This window comes from Octopus bimaculoides, chromosome 1, assembly GCF_001194135.2.
Source record: "Octopus bimaculoides isolate UCB-OBI-ISO-001 chromosome 1, ASM119413v2, whole genome shotgun sequence".
Classification (NCBI taxonomy): domain Eukaryota; kingdom Metazoa; phylum Mollusca; class Cephalopoda; order Octopoda; family Octopodidae; genus Octopus; species Octopus bimaculoides.
Genome location: NC_068981.1, coordinates 117,543,473 through 117,548,285, shown reverse-complemented (window position 1 = coordinate 117,548,285; position 4,813 = coordinate 117,543,473). Strand labels below are relative to the sequence as shown.

General features: G+C 39.5%; 1 protein-coding gene across 2 annotated transcripts in view; it reads right to left on the bottom strand.

Moving 5' to 3' along the window:
• LOC106882842 (uncharacterized) overlaps positions 1–1,779 on the bottom strand; it is a 19,433-nt gene extending 17,654 nt beyond the window's left edge. Inside the window, exon 1 of one of the 2 annotated variants that reach the window (XM_014933643.2) lies at positions 1,606–1,779. The gene's annotated coding sequence lies outside the window, so the exon portion shown is untranslated. The remainder of the gene's footprint in view (positions 1–1,605) is intronic. The other variant, XM_014933642.2, reaches the window with a different exon arrangement.
• Between the last annotated feature and the right edge of the window lie 3,034 nt (positions 1,780–4,813).

Below are 4,813 nucleotides of genomic sequence, written 5' to 3'. Positions count from 1 at the left end.
AATCCTGTCTTTCTCCTCAGGCATAGTTTATCAAGGACTGTATCATCCAATGTAAAAAAAATAATAATAATAAATGCGCCCTTTTAAAGCCTAGCCAGGATCATGGGCCCGGTTTCCCGGTTTCAATGGCGTAGGTGTTCCCCAACTGGACGGGACGCCAATCCATCGCAGCGTTACTCATTTTTGCCATCTGAGTGGACTGGAGCAAAGTGAAATGAAGTGTTTTGTTTAATAACACAACGCGTCGCCCGGTCCAGGAATCGAAACTACAATCTTACGATCATGATGCTGACACCCTAACCACTAAGCCACGCGCCTCCACTATCATCCAATGTGCCCTATTTTTTTACCTTGTTCCGCCCGAGGCCTTGTGAGAGGATTTAATGAACGAAAACTGAAAGCCGTATACATGTGTACGTGTGTGTGTATCTTTGTCTGTGTTTGTCCTACACTACCTCTTGACAACCCGGTGTTGGTGTGTTTATGTCCCGTAATTTAGTACTTTGGCAAAATAAGCCGATAGAATAAGTACCAGTCTTGGAAAAAGAGACAAGTACTTGGGTCGAATGACTCGATGCCCCAGCTTGACCTTATTTTAATGATTGAAATAAGTGAAATACAAAAGATGTAAATCTTCCTGTACTTATTAACTCTCCCTCTCTCTCCCTCCCTTCCTTTCTCCCTATACACACACACGCACACACACACACACACACATACATACACACACACACACATTAGGATTTGGGTGAATCAGGCATTTAAATGGTGAGGCTTTGGGTCGAGTCCATCGTTTGTTTTATATGTATGTGCATGTGTGTGTGTGTGTGTGCGTGTGTGTGTGTGTGTGGAGTGTGTGTGTGTGTGTGTGTGTGTGTGTGTGTGTCCTATATGTTACAGTCTTCAAAGATTCTAGTCGAACGAATCAATTCCAGTACTTATTTTTAATGGCTGATACTGATCCTGATCTGTGATTATACAGTTGTATATTGAATGCATATTAGTGCAGACGTGTAAACTTATTTCATTATACATTGAAATTATTATTACATGGAGAAAGATGCAATACGGCCGTAACCCTAAGGGTGACAAGTGGTTAAATAAATATACTCATCTGTCACACCCTCAAGACGCATATTTGTATGTATGTATGTATGTATGCATGTATATATGTATGTATGTATGTATGTATGTATGTATGTATGTATGCATGTATATATGTATGTATGTATGTATGTATGTATGTATCTATGTATGTACAATGTATTAATGTATATCTGTCTGCCTGTCTGTCTGTCTCTGTCTCTCTGTTTGTTTGTCTGTTTGTTTCCCTCGTCTAGCGTGACAGATTCATTGTATTTTATTATATACAAGCTATTTTGTCTTCGCTTTCGGATAGCAATAGTAAGAACTAATTGATGCAATTGATAGAGTGTAATAACAATTAATATGACTGCTACTCATTTGAGGGGATGTCTAGATTTCTATTATCTAATGTGTATTAATGAAGTGATAAATGTTACGAAAAGTGAAATGAAAGATGTTAACTGCATATGTAACAAGAGCGTTTTATGTATGTAAGTGAGATGGACAATAAACACAGACCAACAAAACGGCCAGAAAGAACGGATATGAGAATTGTTCGAAGGATCAGCGAAGAATAGTACAAGTGATTGAAAACTCCACTGCAAAAACATTTGGCAAGTAGTCTAGATAGACTTCAAGAGTGAATGGTGTAAATTTTTTCATTGGCACATGAATGATATTGATAAATGTCGAGTTCCATATTATCTCTGTAAACTGTTCAAATATAGTAACGCTTTTGCTTTTTGAAAACTGGAAAAACTGATTAGCAAACCACGTGAAAAGTGTTTGTCACCAGAAAGTAGTGACGATGATGTGAATAGGTTATCCAACGAATGCAATGCACAAAATGTCCACCTAAGATCACACAGTAAGTAACAACTCAGTTCGCTATTTAATAATACATAGTCCAACGAATTCACCGAAAAAAAATCGCTGTAACTGAGGCGAAGCTCCTAATATTTACGAGGGCAACTATTTTTAATTTCTGTATCCTGGTTGTCTGCGAGAAAAGCTAAAAAGTTCATTAGAGGCATATTTACAGTGGAGATTATTTATTACTGAAAATGCTTCCGGCAGTGGTTGAGGTTGCTCTTGGAAATAGCAAATGATGGGAAAAAATCTTAAGGATATTCATCTACTGCTGATCAAACGTCAGTTTTCTGAATTATTGAGCAAGTGGCAAAATGCTTTAGATTTCTGTTTGAACGAAAAACCCAAGTCTTTCAGCAGATTTTATGCAACGCCTTCTACTGAAGAAAACGTTCTTTATAAATTAGTCCCTAACTGTACTCCGAGAGCTCGAGCTGAAATTTGACATGACTGTTGGCGCAACAAATTTGAGCCGTGTTTAAGGAGATTTCGCAACAAAATCAAGGTGTTTTCTTCATTTGCTATCCAAGTCCATTGTTATGGATGCCTACTGAATTTTATTTTTCAAGATATGATGATAGGTGCTAAATGACTCCATTTTATGTTTAGGAATTATTTGAGGCTAATCGACATTTTTAAAAACATCACAGATGTCACAGAAAAAATACTGCGGACATATACATCTCAAAGCGTATCAAAACAGTCTTGAAGATAAAAAATTTTAAAAATGCATGAGCCAACCACGAAATATATAGCAGTATATTAACCGTGTATTATTGAATAGCCTCAGCAAATATCCCTAGGAAAAGATTGTAGATGTTATTATAGCTAGAACAGCTGCAACAATGAAACTCCTAACTTCAGAAAAGCAGAAATCTTTGAAAGCATTTGGAAATATATAATAATGTTGATGCATCTCTAAATGAAATCTTCTAAGGCATAAATTCTCATTCAAGGCGGTAAGAATCCCACGAAGAAAAATGTTTCGTCGATTGAAAACACTGGTTGGTAAATTAACAACAGAAGTGTGACTGAATCAAACTTCCAAAAACTTCCATTATCTAATCCTCTATTATTTCATCTTCGATAAGATTAGTGAGCAACTGGAATCATGGACTTGATTATATTATCCTCAATACTGATATGTCAGATAACTCAGATAAGCGCTGTCAAATGTTACATCACATTCTGGTGTTGCACTGTGTTTCATAAAGACAGGAAAAACGATACGCTACGTAACATTTGTTAGGTAGCATACACATGTACCAAGTTCACAGACAACTGCTTAAGAGAACGTTTTTCAAAGTATAATTTTAAGCGTAACAAAATCACTGTATATATGTATATGTATATATGTAACTGTGTAAATATGTATGTACGAGGTGGTTTCAAAATGTTCCAGGACTAGTTATATTTGATAAAAAAAAATATCTTATTTACCTAAGTCTTAACATCATCTCCTTCAAAATAGTCACCTTGCGCAATAATACACCGATCCCAGCGTTTCTGCCACTTTTGGAATCCAGCCTGGAAGTTGTTTTCCGTGAGTGAGTCGAGAACCTTCTGCGATTCGCTCTTGATTTCGACAACGGTATTAAAACGGCGACCTTTAAGCTGCATTTTCAGCTTAGTGAAGAATGGAAGCCCGAAAGCCTGCATGTGCTAAATCTGGCGAATAGGATGGTTGCAGAAGCGATACCATGTTGTTTTTGGCGAGAAACTCACGAGTGAGGCGAGCTCGGTGACAGGATGCATTGTTGTGGTGAAGAATCCAGTTCTTCGCGCTACACAGATCCGGCCACTTGCACCGAATGTCCTGCCTCAAACGCTTCAGAACGTCGTTGTAGGATTCTAGACTGACAATCTGGCCCAGGTGGACTGGGGTAGAGGGCGAATTCCCGATGCATATTGGAAAGAAACGATGAGCATGCTCTTGATTGAACTCCGGCTCTGTTGTGTTTTCTTCGGTCGTGGAAATTGAAGGGCACTTCCGTTGTGATGACTACTGCTTCGTCTCAGGGTCGTACCTGTAGACCAAACTCTCGTGACCGGAAATGATCCTTGACACGACGAATGGGTCATCAGCGGCACGCCGATGGAGATTTTGACAGACTTCGACTCGATTTTTATTCAGTAGTTAACAGGCGGGGCGGAGTGGTGTAGTCTTGACAGAGACACGCCGCATGTTTAATTCAGGCTCTAAGATTGCATGCACGGACCCATACGACAGACCAACAACATCAGCAATGTCATTGATTTTCCTCCGACAACCCTCTTGCACAAGCTAATGGATTTTCTCTCCATTGCCTAGGGTGACGCTTGTGGCAGGTCTTCCAGATCGTTCATCGTCTTGCAAGGACGTTCTTCCGCCATTGAAGCGCCCGTGCCACTCAAAACATTGCGTATGACCCCTTGCCTCGTCGCCGTAAGATTGCCGAAGCATATTCAATGTTTCTGTATCAGACTTCCCAAATTTAACGCCAAATTTCACATTGGCTCTTTGTTCCAACTTCCTGTCCATGACAAAATCGCAGACTGCAGCATACACATGATCACAAAAAACATAAATTTTACAACTTGCGAAGTAAACACATCGATGCTATCGGCACACTGCCTGATGAAGGTCACTGCTAGCTCTCACTGCGCAAACAACCATATGCTGCCATGCAATAACTTTTTGATACTACCTTGTGTTTGTTTGAAAGCGTATGGACACAGAACGCTTGTGTCACGTAACCAACTGGAAACGATATTTCCTGGGGCTAAATAGCAGTAGCATTCTTCCCTTTCCTAGGACTGGCACATTCAGTTGGCAACAAACCATCACTTTATCGTGCTGCTACTGTATAAATCTCTC